We start from the raw sequence: 23,090 nt of genomic DNA on the forward strand, positions 1-23,090 counted from the left end.
GAAACAACTAACAGATTGGGAAAGCAGAGACACTGATTTCAGGGATCTAAGGCCATAGACATCAGCTCAATGTCAGAGAGGGCATCCTGGAACCTCAGCTGGAATCAGTAACGTAACTTTAGTCGTAAAAAAGAAAGGGATCTGACAGGGTGAACAGGGAGAATTGTAAAGAGAGAGGGAGTTTTTCACAATTTCTGTTTCTTCCTATCCCTATGTCAGGATTTATAACAGATTTGGCAAATATAGTGTTAAAGCAGGCAGCATTAAGAAAACAAATGAAAACAGACTAAGTTGTGAGGGGTAAAATACTGAAGAAGAAAACAGATCTCTTCATCCGAATTGAGATCAGAGAAATCAGAGCTCAAAGGAGCTGATCTTCAGGGAAAACTGAGTCAAGAATCCTGAGGCACTGGGATAACTGGTAGTCTGAAAGCAGGTGTGGTAGATTACAAGGTCTAATACCTATTTGCTATATCCAAGTGAGAGAGGGTTAAACAGAGATAGCTCCACTACTGGAGGAGACCCTTACTGGCAATGGTGTTCTGTGTGGTAATCCTGTTTGCACCTCCCTTGCCCCCCAAAAGCAAAATAAGAGCTCTGACATGCCAGGAAACAGAGAAAAAGTTATAGTGTATTTATCTATGATTCAAAACTCTGTGTGTATTGGTGTTGGAAAAAGGTAGTCACCCTAATGTAAGGTAGTAACTTCTGCAAAAGTCATTGACTGAGACAACAGGATAAAAAGACTCTGGAAAAGGTCTTCTCTAAGTAGATAACCATGTGTTGACATAAAAAAGCTAATGTAAAACACTGGAATCCAAACGTCAAATACACTGATTGGTGTGTACCTAAGATTATATTATTATGTACCATATATGTAAAATCTGCATTGTCATGAACAAAAATTAGCTGCATTGCTCACATAGCTCTCTATTAATCTTGCAGGTCGTCTAAAATGACTATCAATATACTACTTAATTATAGAAAGTTGTTTATAGAATATACAGATACCGTTTCATGAGTGATTTAAAAAGTACTTTGCTAAAGGTATTGATCCTTCTGCAAAATCTTGGCTAGCATAAGAACAATTTCACCTGGTTTGGGGAGATACCTGAGATCTACCTTACTTTCAGTTTATTTCAGGGGAAGAGAATCATTTAAATTCAGGTTAAAAATCTAAATATACTGTTGAACGTAGAATACAGAAATCTACAAACAACCTTCTTTTAAAATATCTTGGGAACTTCTAAGGCAATGATCCAGAGCTGGAAGCTTGTTGCATTAGAACCCTTGAGATCTCTTTGCCTTGCAATATAAATCCCCAAGATCTGGCCCTGAAGAATTATTTACTCTAGATCTTTTATAGAGACTTTTCTGTTGAAAACTCTCCATGAACATTTAGTCATTGGCTATCATTACATCTTTTTATATCCTAAAGCCAAGAATCATTAAATCATGTAAATTAAATGCCATGTTTTTCACTGTTATTCCTGTACTGAGCCTAATAATTTGTATTTGATGTATTATTTTCCCTAAAGCACTGAATATTTGAAAACATCTGCTATTTTTTTTACTAGTAAATAATCAGTCATCTTTAAAAAAAATAATACCTTTCATTTTTCTAATTTGTGTTTGATTTTTAAAATCAAATTTTTGATTCTTATTATAACTGTATTTACTAGATTAAGGACTTTTTCAGTCCCTGGAATAATATTTTGTAAATTTGTCTAGAACATGGTAACTAAATAATTCTCTGCACCTTATTTTAAGCTTTTTCAATAAATTGAACCTTTAATGCTCTTGTAGTATAACATTTTTTCTGAAATTCCTAGAATTTTGTGTATTCTTTTGCTTAGTATTCCAATATTAATAATAAATACAGAAATAATAGTGTAGCCATGTTTCTGGATGCTACTCCCCTTTCAGTCTCCTGGTCAGGCAATATTGGAGAGAAATTCTGTGTTTGATAGTGATGATCTTATTTGGCTTGTGGTCAGACTTCAGTTATCATTCTTTGAACATGTTAAGAGATCTAAATATTTCAGTTTTGCAGAGGGATGAAAATTGGTGGCTACAGCATAATTTGGTTAGTAACAGGGTTCACTGAAGTGAGTTGGTAGATGATTCTGTAGTTTATTACCTCAATATCCCTATTACCTCAATATCCCCTCAAACTGAGTTTTCAAGGGAAAATAAGCAGAAAAAGATTTGGTCTTTCTGATGTGGTAACATTTCATATTAATTCATTTTGGCCTGAATGACTATCTGAGATATTCAAAGACAAGTGATGTGGAATAGCATTTATTAATTAGCAAATATCTCCATCAGAAGAACTAAAACAATCAAAATATAGACAGACAGGGATAGTAGGATGGCTATTCTCTGTCATGCTTCCATTTTATACCTAAAGCAATCATGCATTATTATGCAAGGAAACATATTCTTATGGTCTTTACACTACACACAGTATCATAGTCTATTTAAATATCATAAATATTTACCAAAAAAATACAATCAGAGGTAAAAATTAGCCTTAAGGCTTTTTCAAAACAGACCTGTGATTCCCAACCAGACTCTTGATAGAATACATATATAGTGTGCTAAATATTCAGTTAACCTTTTGAATATTTTTTTATTATTCAAGAGAAAAAATTCCTAGCATGGTGTTCTACATTAGAAACTGGTATGGAGGCTTTGTAGATCAAAAAACAGGCAAACTATTTTTTTTTTTTTTTTTTTAAATGGAATAATATATATAAGTCCAGTGTTTATGGCTACAAGTTGGACTTATCACTAAAACCATCAACAGGTTGGGTTTTTTTCTTGTCTCAGTACATGTTAATTTAGTGCAAATCTCATACAGAAGGAGAGCACAAAACCTGCTTAATTCTTAGGGAGATGTTACTGCAAACTTTTCAGAAAAAAAATCTTGGACTCTGTTTACAAAGATAAATGCAGTTCGTGTTTATGAAATGTTACAACTGCTTCATTCACTTCAGTTTCTATTCTATAATTCTGTTTACTTTTCCTTTTACACAAGGTAAAATGCAAAAAAAGAGAGGCAGATTTTGTCAGCCCAGGCTACTTCACTCTCCAGTCCGTTCTGTTAACATATTCACCAGCAATCCTTACATGTTTGCACCATAGCTAATATGATGCTTTGAATTCTTCCAGTTTATGCCATACTGGTCATCTCTCTTACACCTACTATGCAAACATAGAAAACACCACCATTTGCCAGGCTTTGAGGTTTGGAAACATTAGAAAAGACACCGAAGGTGGAAAAAAAAGTCTCAGAGTTAGACTTAGACAAGATTAAAAGTAACAGAGCAGAGCGTTTGTAAAAAAATGATAAATGACACACTGTTACTAGAATTATAAATTAATATACTTTTGAAAGTTGAAGAACACAGCAGAATGAACAAAGAAATGGGAAAGGTTGTAGTCTTACCTGATTTTATTGACACTGTTTCTTTAGATCTCTGAGGGGAGTACACAAACACTGTAATGAGCAATAGTCAGAGGTTTTAGAGTATAATTTGAATTGCAGTCTGCTTGAAACGTTTGGTTTTGTCTGGTTTGGGTTTGTTTGTTTGTTTGTTTTTTTTTTAAACTAGACGATGTCCTTGGTACCATTTTTCCTAAACTCTCTATGAAGACTTTTGGCAGCCAGGGTGAAGTGCAAGATCTTCCACTGCAACTCTTCCTCCACTACTGCTTTGTTCCCATAACTGGGTAATGATGTTTCTGCAGCCTTTGTAACAAATTATTCCATAAAACTTCTGTATTTCAAATTCTTTGTGTGGGCTGAGATACCATTATACTGTGTACTATATGAATACAAGAACAAAGATGCAGATTCACCTCAAACAATTTGTAAAGTAAAAGAAGCAAGAACTGATGGAAAATAAAAGACATTAAGGTTATAGCAGTGAGATAAGGCAGATGGTGGTGGCCAAAACAGTGCTTAAGTTACCTTGTTGTTACCTTTTTTTCTTCTCTCCCTTTTTTTTTTTTTTTAAATTTTTTTAATCTCCTCGATAGGACAATAGCTGGATTTTTGAAGGGAAATAATAAGTTAACTATGCAGATATTAATTGAAGTCTCTCAAGTTTGAGGGGCACCTGGAAGAATGCAAGACAGCTGGACTCCTGGAAAAACAGGGAGCAGGGTATAATTTCCCCCATTCTTCTGGGATGAGATAGACCTGGAGACATGTTATAATGGCGTAGAATTACCTGTTGTGTCTAGAAGGAACAGCCCTGTTTAGTTACCCTATCTGATCTCTGATGAACAGAAGAAGAGGGACACAGTAGTAGGAGACAGAGAAGGCTCATTTATGCAATTCCATAGGGGAGCAGGGACATTTGGCATCTTAAGAGCCTGGCCTGACAGAGGACATCCTCCAAAAGAGGCTGGAACCCATGATCTGGCAATGAACCAGCTGAATTGTAGGTATCTACTTCCAGAGGAGGAGTTGAGATCAAGGGTCTGGGGAACAGTAGAAAAGCAGCTCCTAAATATTTGATTTTTAATCAATTGCTTGTACAGATGTGGGAAAGAAAGTCTGAAAACAGGAGAAAAGGCTTCAACAAGAACAGAGAAGATGTAGGAATGATCTTGGGAATTAACAAGAAGTTAATTTACAAGTTGAGTAACTGGCTTCACAGGCGTCCCTCTGCTAATGCTGAGAGTAGTTGCTAAATTGGGTTTCTTCTATTTATCTGCCAAATAAAGCAATTATCAATGACCAAAAAAACTCTTGAGATACAGAGATGCAAGAGTGGCCAAGACTCACTCACAGTCCCCAGACCACAAAGCCCTGAAGATGGGGGAGGAGACAGCTATATCTCTTTTCTCAAGGAGATAGACCAGTGTGGTGAACCTTTCCATGTTCACCTCAAACCTGAAATAATCTTGGCTTGAAAAAAGCTTTCAACCAAAGCTTGAAACAAACACCTTATAACATCTTCTAGTGTGAAAATTCTCTTTAAAACATTTTCTATTACTTTTGTTCCCTTTGATACACCAGGATTAAGCCCGAAGGCAGCTTGCTTTGAAAGCAAGAGGGGAAAAAATCAAAATACTCAAGCTACAACATTATCTTTTGGAGAATGTTCAGTTTGGACATCTTTGTTGCTTGTATTTTTGATCTTTACTATATTTCTTCAGGCTGCAGGTATATCTGAAAAAGTGAATATGTGCTGAATGTTTCTCTGTAGCTTCACACATGACATGATTTGCTGAAAAATGATCATTTTCATTTTGATCACTGTGACCTAGGCTGTCATAGTGATGATTCCTGTGGAAAAGAGAAGTGAGATAGCTCTTAATCTCATACTTTCTCTCCAGTCCAAGCAAGTTCTTGGTGAAGAGGCAGAAAGAAGGAATACAGGGAGGTACCTGTGCTAGCTGCTTCTTGACAACTATATTATCCATTTGTGTATACACATCTGAAACAACTATTGGCACATGCTATGCAATACCAGTTACATCTATTTGTTTAAACCCTTGGATCATGCTGTCTCTGTCAACATGTTTTCTCCTGGGATTAACATTAACCTTCTGGCTGTAACTGAGTTAATTTTCCTCATAGCAGCCCATATAGTGCCATGCTTTGCATCTGTAGCTAGAACGGTGTTGATAACACACCATTGTTTTGGCTACTGCTGAGCAGTGATTGCACAGCATCAAGGCTTTCTTTCCAACCCTTTTCCACTCAAAGACCATCCTGCTGGGGGTGGGCAAGAGGTTACAAGGGAACACAGACAGCACAGCTGGGACAAACTGACCAAAGGGATATTCCATGCCATATGATGTTGTGCTCAGCAGTAAAAGCTGAGGGAAAGGAAGATGGTACGGAGCTATTCTTGGTTATGGCATTTGTCTTTCCAAGCAAGTGTACACTACAAGCACACTACGTGTACTGAGGCCCTGCTTTCCTGGAAATGTCTAGACATCTGCCTGCTGATGGGAAGTAGTGAGTAAATTCTGCTTTTTATTTTGCTTCTGTGTGCAGCTTTTGCTTTTCATATTAAATTGCCTTTATTGCAACACAAGATTTTCCATCTTACTGTCTCCCCCTGTGCTGTTGAGAGGGGGAGTGAGAGAGTGGCTGGGTCTGGCAGCCAGTCAAGGTCAGACCTCGTTTTTTAAAACTAAACTTCTCAGATCAGTAGGTAAGTAAAGATTCACCTCTGTTGCTGCCCCATGCAACACTCCTCTGAATTCTGACTATTTCTGTCATTTGAATTATACAATCTCATGGTATTATTATTCTTTGATCGTGTATCAAGGACAGTATTAGGTCCTATCAACACACAAATGTTTCCAATTCTGATAATGTATGTGGCTTTTTGTTATACCATGGTACTGTATGTCTTCCACCTATTCTTGCAGCCTTAGTATCTTATCTGTCTAGACTTAACTAAGTCATATGTACACTGTTAAACTGTATTGTATTTTACTCTGCCCTGAGATTTTTTTAGGTGATTTTATAATGAATCTTTTACAGATTTCTAAATTAATAAATATAGTATATATATATATATATATCTAAAACTATACATAATTATATGTGTTCCTCTGCTAAGTTTATATTTGTTTATGCCATTAATACAGCCCACTTTGTCCTTTATGAATGGGTTTTTAAGGTCACAAAAGCATATTGATGTTTCTTGCTAATGAATTCTCTTTTCCATCATGCCTCTAGTGTAATATTTCTGCCTTGAATATTGGCAAACAATGAAGGAGGAGCTGATGTCTTAATTCAAGTTCTACAATGGAAAAAGGAAACGAGTGAAAGAGCTGAATATATTTAATCCAAGTACAGAACTGCCAAGTAAAAGAATGCTTACACTAAAACAAATAATATGATATGTTCTTGAAGTCACTTGTGGGTGGGCTGTTCATTTTGCTCTGCTATGTTGCAATTATATCCTGCTGAGTGCAGGAAAAGTTAGCCAACTCTCAACCTCCCCAGAACAAAAATCAGCATGTTGCCATTTTTCTTCTCTACCAAGATGTCATTGTCAGCTCAACTTCCTGCTTGGTTCTTGGATGCTTTCTGTTTCATCTGATTCCTTGCATCATCCAGAGACAAACTTCTGTTCCTTTCTTATCTTTTGCACAGAATGGGAAAGTGTTGTCTGTGTTCTGAACTTTCATAGTGCCTCTAGGGATATGAGCAAAAGTAAATGAGGTATTGATATTTTTCTCTAAATATCCCCTCCAATACACAGATTTTATGCAACTGTACAAGCTTATAATTGAAGCAGATAGACTGTTCCATGATTTGAATTGTCTTCCAGCATGGCTGCTGGCTGTGTGGGTGGCTTAGGGCTTGGGACAAGAAAATTGTGAAATGTGGGAAAGTGATTATTACACGTATTATAGAAAGTGTTACAAAGCATTTTGAAGGTGAAAAGCATCAAACACTGGGGTTTGTGTGTTTGTTGGCTGTTTGTTTTGTTGGGTTTTGTGTTTGGTTTTTGTTTGGTTTTTTTTGTTTTGTTTTGTTTTTTCTTATTTAGTTTACATTAGTCAGAGCTTGATTTAAAGTCATATAGGGAAATACAGGTACATCCCAGAATAGGATTTCAGAATGCTTTCCACTGATGTTAACTAGTTTGCAAATATGATTATTTTTGTGATATTTGATCTAGCAATAAAAGTATCAAAGAAATATCACTCTTTTCCTCAATTGTATTGTTAGTAGTACTCAGAACTGACCATGCATGCTAAAATGATATTTTAAAGTGCATTATATCTCCTATCGTTAAGGTGTTGCTGATATCCAAATAAGGAGACATGAGTTTGACCTTGTAATCATGGAAGAATGAATTAGCTGTATGCTAAATGCTTGTTACTGATCTCCAACTGAGTATTCACATTATTAAGTTCTGCAGGTGCTTAAGCGTGTGCAGGATAGGTGTTGATTTCCTTCCTTCTAATTTCTTTAAGAACAGACCTCTCCTTCCAAGTTTGTTCAGCTTTGGAGGAGTTTTGCTATGAAAGTCTGAGCTTGCTGTCAAATAGTGTCACTAGGTATACTAACATGTAGTGAAAGAAAAATGCATGTAAATACTAATAGCGTAAGAAGCATATGCAGAATCACTGGGTGAGTGCAATGAGGAAATATCTATTAAAATTCTCAGCATTTTTTCAAAATGCAAATTAAAAAAAGAGAACAAGAAAGAAAAGAATGAAGTTAACTATGACAAAACAGTCATAAATATGGTTTGCCTAAGTGTTTCAAAAAGGCACTGGCAGACAGTAATTTTTCCATGGGTGTCTGGACTAATAGCACTACCATAGCTAAAATTTCCAAGTCACTAACGTTACTACTTGTATGCTTTAAGTGCTAATGGTATAAATACGATATTTCGTATGTCAAGGAGTACCTGTCCTACCCTATGGATTTTGCTTTTATCCAAGAGAGCAGAGACTGTGCTCAGCACCAGTCAGTTGGTTTAACCAGAAGATGTGACCAAAAGTCTGGGAGGTACTACCCCAGGAAAAGCAGCAGAGCATTCACTACTTGTAACATCTGACATTTCTGAAAAAAGAGGGAAGCGTTGGTAAAATGGAAAGCACCTCACTTCACTCTTCTTCCACTGCTTTTCTGGAATTTTACACTTAAGTTTGCTAACAGTACAAAAAATCTTCAGTACTTTGTTAAGTCAATGCAGAAATTGAAAGGCTATTTGTGCTTTTAGTTAAACTAATAAGCAATTTAGACAAATTCTCCAAATGAGGCACATACTTACATAATCTATCTCTGCAGTAAACTTAAAACTGTAGAGCCACTTTAACGTAAACTAATTCACTGTGAATGTTTCTCTAGGACTGATACTGAAAACAATAAATGAAGATATTAATTGGTTTAGAGCATAGCCCAGTTAAGACTGAAAGAGTATCATCACACAAAATAAGGGCTACTGGAACAAAGATAAACTTCATTTGGTTATTCCTGTAACATGTTAGAAGGAAACAGATACATGAGACTTAAAATCTGAGTTCATTCGAACACAGAATACTTGTCAGTAAATGGTGATCTCCTCAAAAAACTGAGTACCAAAAAATGTTGTTTGTATTCATATCACTAGAAGAAAGCATTTGGCAAATTCAAATTTTAGGTTAGTTTAATTTTTTCTCTCTAGTGTTCTGTTTGAACTGACATGCTCTTGTACTGTGTGGTCTAAGTAGGAGGTCATTACAGTAATGAGGAAAACTAAATGAAAACTTGTAAAGAAGGTAAAAACTTGCAAAACCCATATTTTGCCTTATTTTGTATCAGAAACTTATTTTCACTCTTTACTGGAAAAGAAAAAAAAGGGGGGAGTTTGGACAGAACCAAAATCATGTAACACAGAAGAATGAAATGAAAATATAAAAAAGAAACCCAAACAGTTTAATAAAGGGAGATCAGGAAGACAGCATATGAAAAGAATTAAACAGAAAATAAATTTGTATAATTCAGAAAGCTTTTCATTCTATTACCTCTATCTTAAGAAGGGCTAAACACTGCCTACTGCATGTATCCTCATTCTTTTCAGTTCCACTGATTCAGGGAAACTGCATAATTTTGATGAAGAAGAAGTCTGTTTTACTGGGAGTCCTGGCATCTATTCTAGGTAACCCAGTTATGGATTTTACTGCAGATTTTTCATTTGAAAGCTCTATTTTGGCCATTGTTTTACAACTCTAAAAAAGTTTCAGCTTCAAAATTAGGAAAATGATTGTTTGCCTACCTGTTTACCATGCTGAGGCCAAAAACTCAGTAAGTAAAACACAAAGTGAGAGATATAATTATTTTTTTTTTAATTGAGTACTAAAGGTAAGAGGTAGTAGACACCAGGAAACTTCAAGTGGCTAACTGTTGTTATTCAGTACTGACCCTTAAGACCTTCAATGGCTGAATTTACAAAATTCACAGGGTTTGTAAACACTTTTAGTAAAGTGACGTGAGAAGACTTTCCAATGGGTAGACAACTTACTTGGAGAGTGGCTGAACAAATATCTTTGCCAGAACAAATATAAGCTCTCAAAACTTATTTCCCAGGAAAGTACCCCAAACACCACTATTCTATTCTTTGCTTTCCTTAGTATCGCTTTTATATTTTATCAGTATACATTGATGAATCCAGCAAAGTGGGCACCATTTTTATGACTTCCATTATAAACTTGCTTGAAGGTGTGACTTGATTAATAGAAAATGTAAGTAGAAATGTGGCACATAACATGTCAACTCAGAAGCAACCTTAGGAAAAAAACCCGAACATTAATTTGTAAGAGTACTAAAGAATATGGTCTTGATACTTTTCACAGGACTGTAAGTGGAAAAGTTATTTAAAAAGTGGCAAGTAATTTGTCCATAATATTGAACTAAATGAAATCCAGATGATACTCAGCTGAAAAAACTAAAATTCATGGTGGACCCTTTGATGTTTCATTTGTGAATCAGCTGCTAGCACTGCACATGGGACCCTTTCAAATAAGTGTCTGTGACAGTGTTTGAGAAGCTTTCCTCTTAGGCTGACATGGAGGCGGTTCCTTTCCTTTTAGTTCATTACTCTGATTTTTGGGAGTTTGTTAGAATGAGATGTCAAAAAAATGATCATTCCCACAAATATACCTTTTTGCCAAATGTTAAGAGAGAATCAATTAATAAAATTATGAGCAGCTCTATTTATATTTTAGCCTTTAATGAGAAGACCCTTTGAATTGTAATTACAGACTTCCAACTCAATTATTAGGAATTACATATGAATGACTGAACTATTACAGCTATTTCACTTACAACATTTGCAATTTTCCTTACTATGTTCTCACACTTGTCAAGTAAAAGAAATTCTGCTCCTTCATAGAAGAGATTTTGAGTTCATGTCTCTATGTGTTAGAAGAAAGTTCACACCGTAAGTAGGGTTTTCTACATTTACAAAAAATTTGCACATTGAAGTATTCCTACCTTTCTCAGGTCTAGATAAATATATAGTTTCTACTAGTAAATCAATTCTGTTGAATAGGTTAAACAAGTTGCCACGTAGAGCAAGTTCTTTTCCCAGTATATCTGGTTTAGTTAGGGTATGTTTTTTTTTTGTTAACTAATATGCTATATTGTACAGACCCTTCAAATGTAGAACAAGCCTGGGAAATTCACCTCCTTTTTAACTGAAATAAGGGTACAAAACTGACAAACACTAATCTATCTTGTGTAGAACATAAGCAACACATTTTTTTCTTATCCTTTCACAAATTGTTCTTTAATTTGAACAGAAGTAATAAATGACATTTCACACAGAAGATCTTCCCAGGATAATAAATAACACATTGATGGCAGATCTGGGGGGAAGACAAAGGGAAAGTCAAGCCTTGATCCAAAACCACAAAAGTCTCTCCACTAGTGTTAAAATATGGGTTTTGGCTCTAATGAGAGAGGTAATTTTTCAGCCACCCGCTTATGAGGTGCAAACCAGTTCTGTCATGAAGAAGAGCAAGTCAAAGAATTCAGCCTAAAAAGTAGGGCTACACTCTATATAGGGCCAAACGAGTGTGTCCTGCCTACCTCATCTCTCTGCTGAAACCCTGCTTGTGTGGGGGGTACACTAATGTTTTCTGATGGGCTCAGTCACACTGCGTGGCACTTTACACCTCTGCACTTCCATTAAGACCAATTCAACATTCATAATAGAGTTTGCAAAGAAAAAAGGTAGAAATGGTACCGCTCTCTGGCCTTTGATGAGAGGCATTACCCACCACATCTGGGAACCCTAATTTACATTGGCAAGTAGCATAACTGAACGAAGTAGTGGACACAGCTACTGGGTGTTTACACATACAAACAGAGCTTTGGCTCTGACTTTTCATTACTGCCTACAGTTAGACCTCTTGGACATAATGTGGCAGAATCTGCAGTCACTCATTTTTGGTACCTTTAAACACATGGAGCTGTAGTTAGCTCACTAGATAGTCCAGTTAAAATGAGCAGAACTGTTCACACAGTAAGATACTACTTAACCTCCTTCTTGTCAGGAGGAGTGATCCTTTGAAGATACTACATATGAACTGCACAAACTGTTAGAGATGTTGCCTTCTCAAGTGATTGCTTTGAACCATGCACATGTTTCTGGACTGCACCTCCTAAGATAGGAAGTGAAAAACTTTGCCTTAAAAGTTATGATGTGTTTAGATACTGTCAATTAGACCTTGTGCTTAATTTTGGAGAGATGGTTGCAGCTAATTCATTGAGTTGTTTAAGGGGTCTCAGAGTTACCTATTCCAAACTCCTGCTCAAAGCAGGTTCAACAGTGAGACCAGACCAGGTAGCTCAGGATTTTATTCAGTCTGGTTTCAAAAACTTCCAAGAATGGAGACTACATAACTTTTAGTCTCAGTTGTTGAAAGTTACCAATAATTACTTGATCTCAAGTCTTTTCTCAGAAACACAGTATTGTCATCAATAATTTGTTATGTATACCAGAGAAATAAACTACCTTATTTTTTAAAAATCTGAGATTGAACTCCATTTATTCCTCCACTTTAGTGAATAATCTAGAGGTCAGCAAAGAAAGCCAGCTGGAAGATGAGATTTCTCTTTGCCATGAGCTTTTGTGTAAGTTGTGTATCATGCTTTTCACAACATGCCTCAGTTTTCCAGGTGGGAAAATGAGTTGCAGATGTCCTGTGCAAGTAGATGGAATATTGTAAACTACCTGACAGAACAGGAACTGGAGTCTTAGAAGTACTTAAATTTTGTGGCTAAATGGTTCCTGGGTTCTTTTTGTCACATGTGTACCTTTTTAAAGAGGAACTCCCCATTGGTCTGAACTGAGAGAAATGCTACACAGCAAAGAGTCATCTACCTTTGTACTTCCAGTTCCAAGGGCGTAGATCTAGGTTATTCAAAATCTATTAACTTCTTTTGCATCTGCTCAGTACACCTTTTAAAAATTAAGAATAAAACAAAAGAAAAAAAATCCTCTATCTGGATTATGGCTTGCTACTACTCTCACCACCTTCAGGATGTGTATTTCTAATTAGTTCATCAGTAAACCACAAATTAGTATTTTGTATCACATATTATATGAACATATTTTTATATAATTTTTAAAAAATTTTAGTAAGTGCTGAATCCCTCTTTCAACACTTGAGAACATGCTTTTTCTGCCCTCAGGTCAGCTTTTCTTTCCCAATCGTGCTCCATGATTACTTTCAGAATTGATTAACTTCCAGTTTATAATGACACATCTAGCAGTTGTGAAATAACCAAAGTCAGCACTTCTTCCAATGTTGCATCTGTGTGAGCTGATTCAATCCATTTTATAGTTATTGAGTTGGACATTTCCTCATTACTCAGGGGCTGGTGCCAACCAAGGACTCTTAAAGAACCACAACCTCCACAAAAGCCCCCCCCCCCTTTTTTTTTTTTTAATTTTATTTTTTTATTTCTATTGTTGTGGGCATGTTTTGGCTTTGTTGGTTGTTTGCTGATGGTTTTTCTTTGTGAAAGTGCATTGAAGTCCAGTCTAGAAGAGTACTCCAGAGCCCAAATTCCTATAGGTAAGAAAATAAATTCTGCCCCAAAAGGTTAAACAAGTCACATATCTGACTTACCTAGATTCTGTCACTGCTTTCTGTGAGCACTGTGGACAGGTGAGACTATTTGTTTTTTCTTGCAATTTTTCCAGAGAAGAAGTTGACCATACAAAGTTTGAAATTTACTACAGCTCAAGGAAGGATCATTACATATTTGATTTCCATTTTAATGACAAACAGAGAAACATCGTGCTAAAAATTACATACACTTTAATTGTTTTTCAAACACATGACAGATTTAATTCTTATTCTATTTCACTTCTGTGTTATGGGTATGTTATTCTATCTCCCTGTGGAGTTCCAAGCGTCTTAACTCATTGTTTAGAAGAACTAGTCAGCTGAAAGGGTCAATCGCTTGAAGAAACAGACTTGGAGATATTTTTACAAAAATGTCTGTTCAGAGTAAGCTTCACTGGAAGCAACAGAAACCATTTGCTCATATTGAGTTACTTTGAATTTATGCAATTTTTATTATGCTAAGAATGGGCCCTGGCCTTATTTTCTTACTGTCCTCTAGGCTATAGAAAGAATAAACATATGGAAAAATTCAGTAAGAAGTATTTTTATCAGATTTTGTTTAGGAACTTCTGTGAAAAATGTCTGGGGAAAAAAAGCAATAATGTTTTCTATCCAAAACCACCAGATCATCTTTTTTGCACAAATATCTTGAAATTGGGTGAAATTCAACAGATTGTTAATTGGTTTTTTTTAAAAAAGCAATGATTTAGGTGTTCTAAAATAAATTTCTTCTCTTAAAATTTTAACTTCTTAAAAATAATCATAAATATTCTAAAAATGTTTGAAAATTAATAATTTTTGTGTGAGATCAAATGGAATTAATAATTTTTTTTAAATGGCTGTAGGATGCGGAAACCATTTCTTTCACTCATTTTTCAGCTGTCATGGGACTTAAAGAAGTAGCAGTTTAATGTTATAAACTGTGATAATGACCTTCTTACTTGATCACATATAGTGGAACCTTCCACAGGAGGCACAAATTCTACTGAAGATTAAAAAAAAAAAGGAGGAAAGAACTTCACCAATAAACTCTGCATGACTGCATAATTACTCACAACTCTGTCAGGAAACTACTGTGTAATTTTTACCAAAGTGGTAGAACTGAGGAAAGAATGCTAGTTATCATCTTTCCATCAGATCTAAAGACAACCCCTGGTAGAAATCACACAAGTTATTTTAACAAATTTTTACCTCTGTAAGGCAGAAATGGTTTCCTGTTTTCTGCTTTTCAAATGGTGATGAGCACCATGTTCTCTTTGCAACTGAATTAATGTACAGAAACCAGGAGATTAACAAGTGTCATGTAGTTTCTGGAATTTCCATATGAGAGAGATAGTACTTTGGATGGTTATACTCATGACTAAAGGGTTCTGCAGAATTCACCAGGCTTGAACTGAAACATAACCCTTGCCCCTGTGTGAACATCCAGAGAGTTCAAATCCTCACATTTTTCCATTGCAATTCTACTCATTATGAAGGATCTTCCAGCATGTCTGCAAATTTATTTTCTTAGCGTTGTAATAATGAGCCTCTTCCATAAGCTTTCTGTGAAAAAAAAAATGGTATCTAATTTAGCTCTGATCTACATTATTTGCTATCTGTTGATATATTCGTCAAAAATTTCTACTTTTTGTTTTTGAAGGAAAACAACCAAAGACATTTCATCATCTTGGGGATTTCTGAACAATTATTTTACTTTATTTATCCAAACTGCTGTTGCTTCCATGCTCTAAATGGAGAGTAGAAGATAGTAGTACATCCTGATGAGAAACGTAGTAGAAATTACTGCAGATTAGCTAGAAGGAAGGTTTTAGTGGTTCTTGCTAAGTTATTTTTGATTATAAGTGACACTTCAGAATCTAGAGCTAAGAAATTCTGGTATTTCCCATCATGTTGCTACTATCACTTGACAAGAACATACACCAATGGCACCACAGTTATAACAAATTGGACAGCTGTTAATATGAGTTTCATCAGTTCCTTTAAAATCCGGTAAAAAACATTCATATCCAGCAAAACTTGAGCCAAGTCAAATACATTGAAAGAAAGAACACCTCCACTGCCTGTCAGTAGCTACTGGCCATCCACAATTATTTTAGAAATAAACTATCTGTGGCCTAACCATTCACCTGCAAGGAGAATGACTTCTTTTGTTTTTGGTGAAAGCAGATTTATATGTATCATCTTTCATCCTCTGGACTTCAGTGTTGATCCTGTGAATAACTGCTGAAGAATACCTGATGCACATTAAGGAAACCTGAAGACTTCAAAAGAGTACTAGTAAAAAGAGAGATCGATAGACCTAATGTCTTTTTATTCTCAGCATTATATGTGTATATGTCACATAGATATATAAACATACACATATACTTACATGCATACATGTAGATGTGGCTGTGCATCTGTTTTCTTTTGGTTTTGTTGAGCTGTTGCATATGTTTCAAGTAGCAGCTATAATCACACTTCTAAACAAAATCAAGGTTTTTTCAAAACAGATTTTAGTATTTTCTGCTCTTTTAGGTTTGTCTTTAAAAAGACATAGGACACGGGGGTCTTGAAAGAAGTCTCATGGGCAGAAGCAGTAAATGCAGATTTTTCATACTACATCAGTATTTTAATGAATGGCAACACGTACATAATCCCAGTTTCTCTGCCAGCCAAACCACAATGGCAAATGTAAATGTTCAAGTACCAGAGAACATATAACCTTTTAAATAAAGACAAATATTTTAGATAAAATAAGCATGTATTAGAAAAATGTACTATTGGATGAACAGATGCAGTATGTGTTTGAATGTTATTCCTGGTGACATACAAATCGAATACATACTTAACGAAAGCCAACAGAGATTGCTAGATTATGTTTTTATACTCTGAAGCCTTTCTAATAAACATGCAAAGTTATGAATATTAGAGAATACTTATACATTCAAAAAACATCATTTTGCATGCAATATTTTTTCTATGTTTCTGTTTTACAAATATATTTTATCAGTTTCTGATAATGATTAAGCCACTACAAATTAGCAAGCAGAACATGCATCTGGATTTTTAAAGCATTCAGACTCTGTGGTCTCATTTGCACTGAACACCAAGAAATATGTTTTAGACACAAAGTGTCAGGTAGTAATAAAGCATTAATAGTCTGGACTTTACTAATCCAAGTTTTTTATTTTATTAAGCTGTAAATACACTTTTCCTTTGTATACAAAAAAAAATCTATTTTCTGCCTTACTGATTATTAAAAAATTTACTTTGACATTGAAATAAAATATAAATTTAAAAATGTCTCGTGAAATGAGAATATTTCTTGAATTAGGACTGTCTAAGGTACGTTATTATAGCTTAATGTCCGTCTTTAACAGAACAAAAAATTCTCCTCAAAGAAAAATTCAGAATACTTTCCCACCAGATACTTTAGTAACAGATAGATCTGTCTCTTCCAACAAAAGTATTTTTCCAGTTGAAATTTTTTTTTTCAGTATGTTTCCAAATGTGTTAGAGAAGCAGTCATTCTTCTTCAGTTTGCTCATCTATCAGAGTTTAAAAATGTCCAAATGTGTGTGTATACATGTGGGTAACATGCAAAAAAACCTGTGCTGCATAGATGGTGGACATATAAGAATTTACTAAAAACCGGGAAATTCAATTTATTTTAGTTAGATTGTGCTATTCTTTCTCAAACAGCACTCCAATTAAATAGCCATACTGTAGCCATGATTGCCACTTGATTCTGTTTGTAGTTACAAGCTGAAGAAATATTTATGGCAAAGGTATTTTAATTTAATTCTGATTTTTAAACTCTTTATTAGAATACCTAGAAGAAAGAATTTAATCCTTCAAAACTGATCAAGTAAAATTTTACATTTGTTTTCATTATCAGTTCAAATTAACTACTTTCAATTTTGACTTTTACATCAAGACAGGCAAATCTGTAGTTTTTCCATAATTGCAGGTGATTCTAAGGAATGAAAGGCAGAAAAATTGCCACCAGTCTCATCAATACTACTTCTTTATACAAAAAGCATAGCTGATTCACATTGCTCCATTTAGCAAGCACTAGTGTTAATATGAATAAGTAACAGTTGAAGAATCGGTTCTATTAATAGAAAACGCATGAATTTCAAATGCAGCATATTGCAGTAATCAAACACTGCCATATATGGCTTTTAATAGCTTAGGTTTTTTAGTGGTGTTAAATCATTATTCTAACCTGTCAAATTCTGTTTATAAGGACCATATACATTTGGTAAAGATTAAAGTTCATGTAGGTGACCTTGAGCTTTTTTTAAGCTCATCATAGTTTGCCATATATATGTTACATATAAGTGAGTAGAAATAAATGTCAAAGATCATCTGTCTTAGCATAGCCTGAGAAATACTAATTTAGACAGAGAAAACCTATTCCAAGCTCGGTGCTTATAACAAAAACTCTTATTTGTGTCCTTAAAATAAAACTATTATCTTCCATGAACAGACTAGAAATGGTGTAACAGTCTCTGGCCTGTGCTGTCCTCAAAACCATACTTGGAAATTTGAGATAATGCTAATTGTTGTGGTCCTAAATCATACTAGGGACAATGCTAAAAAATGAACATTGCACAGTCATTACATTTATATGTATGTATAAACAGTTTTTCTACCTGAACTCCTACCCTGGCATTGCTTAGATTACCAGAAGAGGTTTGGGCATAAAAGCCAATAACACATGCAAGATGAAATTGCTATTGTTTATTGTCATGCTTTGTGTGTAGGCCACCAATACATCTCCTTGACATCATTATATAGTTGCAAGGTGCATTAGGCACTCCTCTGTAACATCTGTCTGTTGCTGCTCTTGTCACTAGTCCTTGAGGTCCATACTGACTTGTTCTTTGATTTTGTTTGCTCCTGTCCGTGCAGCACTACCAGGTATATAATTATAGCAGAGGCAATTGAAATGGAATTTCTGATTTTAAAGGTGATTATCCCATTGAATTACCTACTGACTTTAAGATATGCTGCAAAACTCAGGCATTATGCAGGTTGTGATGGGAATTTTTATTTTCTTTTTTAAGAGGGTCAGACTTTATAAGGATGGAGGCATTATATAGCTACCTAGTTCTTTTAATGGCTGTTTGAAGCCTTCTAGTTCTTAGTCTCCACCATTTATATTCATAAATACCAACCAGAAATCTAGCTGCAGCTATAAAAGTGCACAAGTTCAGAGGCTGTACAGGCTCCAAAACCATTTGGAATCATCCCTTGCAAGTGGAACCTGTCTTGACAAGATTTTGATGTGCTTATCTCTACAATTTTTGTGTTATTCTAAATATAAAGCTCAAAGAGAATGCTTAAAGTAATAAAATTTACAGGAAGAGCATGATAAGCAAGAGCAAGAAAAACGGTATGTTTTCATCAATACATGGCTGTCCCGGTTTCGGCTGGGATAGAGTTAATTTTCTTCCTAATAACTGGTATAATGCTGTGTTTTGGACTTAGGATGAGAATAATGTTGATAACACACTTAGGTTTTAGTTGTTGCTGAGCAGTGCTTACACTAAATCAAGGACTTTTCGGCTTCTCACACCCCCCAGCTAGGCTAGGGGTGCAAGGCAAGCTGGGAGGGGACACAACCAGGACAGCTGACCCCAAATTACCAAAGGGATAGTACATACCACATGACATCATACTGAACAATAAAACTGGAGGGGAGTTGGTCAGGGGTGGTGGCCTGTTGCTTGGGAACTGGCTGAGCATTGGTCAGCAGGTGGTGAGCAATGGCTTTATGCATCACTTGCTTTGTATATTCTTTTATCATTATTATTTTCCCTTCCTTAAATTGTCTTTATCTTAACCCATGAGTTTTACCTTTTTTCCCCTGACTCTCTCTCCCATCTCACTGTGGGGGAGTGAACAAATGGCTGTGAACGAATGGCACTGTGGTGTTTAGCTGCCTGATGGGTTAAACCACAACAATGGCAGTCCCGAGAAATGAATGGTGTTATGTGCTTCATTTATACACCCTTGCCTTAGGCTGTTTTACATTCTGCTAGAACTGTCTTTTTGGATGTCAAATCTGTCATTTCTTCATTTGGATATACAGGGGAAATTCCCATCTCACCTTTATGATAAACAGTTGATGTGATACGAAACTACATAGGAAAAAAAACCCACCTGATTTTGTACAGTAAATGCCACTGGTGATGAAACTATCCAGTTATTTTATAATTCTTATAAATCCCTTTTTTATAATTCTGTTTACCAGAATTATAAAAAAATAATTCTGTTTAGTTGACTAACTGTGCCATATCATGTGACAGATGGTGGAGGGAAAAGATAGTGAGATTAATACATCTAAAGTGTAATTAGTTTATTTAATACGTATTCTCTCAGGACTTGCTCTATATAGAGCTAAGACATCACTGCAGTTAACATTAGAATTCACTGGACTCCTAATCAAGATCACTACTAAAAAATGTTCCAGATATTTTGGAAGCATTTAATATTCTAGATGCTATGGGGGACATCTTAGAATCTCAGCCAGCAGACATTACAGGCACAGCATATATATTGTTAAGTTAAATTTGAAGTGAAAATGGGATACCAAGATTTAGTCCCCTTAAATACACTGTAGAGTTTGAAAGGAATAGAATTAAACAACATTTTCTCTAGTCTTATATGATAAAGTGAAGTAGTTTAAAGATCAGAAATTCTCTCAGTGTTACAACGTCAATCTACAGTTGTATGGTAGAACAGAAGAGACTTGAGCAATATTATAACTTAATCAACACCATTGTGCATTACGCTACTTTGGACTTTACCCAGTTGAGAAAGGATAGTTGAATAATTTGAATCGATTTCATTTGTTTCTGAGGGTTTGTTTTTTTCTTTCCTCAGTCTTCTAATGATCTAGGTATATATAGTACAGTTACGTCTTAGTTTATCAATAGCAGCTGATGGGAATATGGTGTTTTAAATTAAAGAGGGCATTGATCTACAAAGGTTGGATTGCACCCAGTCCTCAATGTCCAATTTTTCAAAAATGTGGGGAAACTGGATGGAAAAAGTTATTATCAACCTGCCTTAATTTCTTTCCTTCAGGAGTTTTATGAGACAATACAAGCTCTCTCAGGTGAAACTGAAAAATCAAATAAATTATATACTCCACCAGCTTATACTGAAAAAACCAGAACTATAATTCCCAAGTAGAGCTAAACTGTAAAGAGTTATGCAAGAAAAAGGGTTTCACTTGTTTGTTGTTTTTTTTTCCTTTACATGTTTCTGTTACTTCTCTAGGTTCTGTTCCCTGGAAAAAGCCTAAAATATTTCAAAATCTTGTTGTCTTTTTCAAATGAGTTTATGTTATTTTTGTTACATACACATTTGTCCTGGGCTAGGCAGGATATGACTGCAGATACAAAATGGAGTCTGTATTAAATACTGGCTTACAGATTGCCAACACAAACATTACGAAAGTAATCACCCTTACAGCCTGTAAAGCAGCAATAGAAATACCATGTAGCTGAAGCAGTATCTCTTGATCCCTCAATCATGTTGATAAAGGCAACTTACTTACCTAGAGATGCCTTTCTTCACATTTTCTTTTTTCTCTCAAAAGTATCTAGGAACAAATTCTTCCCTTTAAGATGATATGTTATCCACTGAAGCTGAATTTGACCTTTTGTTCTTTTAAGCTTCATTGGAAGAACATGAACACCTGTTTTAAAAAGCTGGGTCCCACCCTTTGTAAGAAACAAGGAAGAACATGTCCTTCATAAAAGAATGAGGAATAAAAAGGGAAACTTTCTAGGGGGACTAGGGTAAGCAGATAGTCTGTGATTAGATAGCTAGATAGCAAAAGATACTTTGGAAAAAGGGAATAAAAATGTTTCTAAAACAGGTGAAGCGTGCGGCTGGGGGGGAGGGGGGGGAAGAAGCATGTAATAGAAATATTACAGATAAGAGACAAAATGTATATATAAAGCAGAAGTATATAATAGTATTGACATTGCTTAGTAAGGGTAAAGTATCCATGGAATCAGACAACTAAAAATGAAAAAGTGCAGTCCTGATTGTTTGCTGAAGGACATTAACACTGCTAAAAACATGAGATGATACAATTTTTCAGGTATGGACCAGACAGAAAAAATGTTGTTGTTGTTGTAATAGCCTGGATAAAGTACTGACATTCGTACACATGACCAAAATTGGGGGGTGGGGTTGGCTACAGTTCACAGAGTAAACTCTAGTAGATTGTAAATCAGATACAGTGGACAGGTACCATATTGCTGATGCAAATGAGAATATGTGAAAACATGTATGTGTTGAGGGGAAGTATAATTAACATTTTCATGAAATGCATTTAAGCATTTTCACATAATGACAATCACAAAATATAGTTTTGAATTACTTAGATGCCTGCAGTATGTCCCAGATGCAGGAAAAAAAAGCATACTGATTAATGAAACAATTTTAATAATTCTCTGACTAAACATCTCATTACACTTCTACTGTTTTCAGTCCTAGAATATGTTAATAAAATACAGGGTATAATGATTCTGCACCAAAGTGGTCAGTTTTCCTTACGCTTTCACTTTGACAGAAAAGGGGATGTAAACCAGGCCTGATTTCTGAAAAAACTCTTATTTATAGGTGCAAGTTAATGGATATTGCTGAGACAAGCACTCTAAGACATCAGTTCAAATGTTACTGCCAATGTGTGTCACAAACACTACCAGAAAATGCAGCAGTATAGGACAACTGCCAAGGGAAGGCAATATGCTTCTGGAAGCAAATAACCATTCAAATAATTTTTAACATGCAAAAAACCCCACATAAGGAAATGTAGCTCGGTGTTGTAGGCTAATGATTTGACGTTAGAAGAGAGATAAGATTTTTAGGGAAAAATAATGCCTATGTATACACACGCACACATATCTTTATATGTAATTATATAAATTACACCAAGCTTTTGGATACACAGTGTTCCAGAAACAATGGCAAAATAAATTCCTATTCACTTGAAATAACATGGAAACAAAACAAATTCAGATTTCGGATATATTAAAATAAACTGGGCTATTCTGAATGTTGACTGTCAAATTCCACATGGTGACAAGCTATCTGCATCGACATTTGTATGGTTTGCATTAGAAGCCAAGCTTTGTTATCCCTGAATTCATTAAAACATGTCTTATGGACTGAAAATGTGAACAGACTTACCATTAATTATTGTCATAGCTCTGTGGTAGCCTAATGATTCCTTTCTGCACTTCTGTACAACGCCCTGCCCCAGACATCACCATTCAGAATAGAATATCCACCTGAAAATAATATTTTTCTATATGTGCTTTTTCCACTGCAATCTATAGCATAACGCATAGGTAAACATAGGCACAGATATTATTGCCTTCTGCAGTCAGGGTTGTGCAAATGAAATATACCCATTTCCTTCTCGTTAGAAAAATGGAAAAAGCTTTTATGCTTCCCATATT

This window comes from Athene noctua, chromosome 2, assembly GCF_965140245.1.
Source record: "Athene noctua chromosome 2, bAthNoc1.hap1.1, whole genome shotgun sequence".
Lineage (NCBI taxonomy): Eukaryota > Metazoa > Chordata > Aves > Strigiformes > Strigidae > Athene > Athene noctua.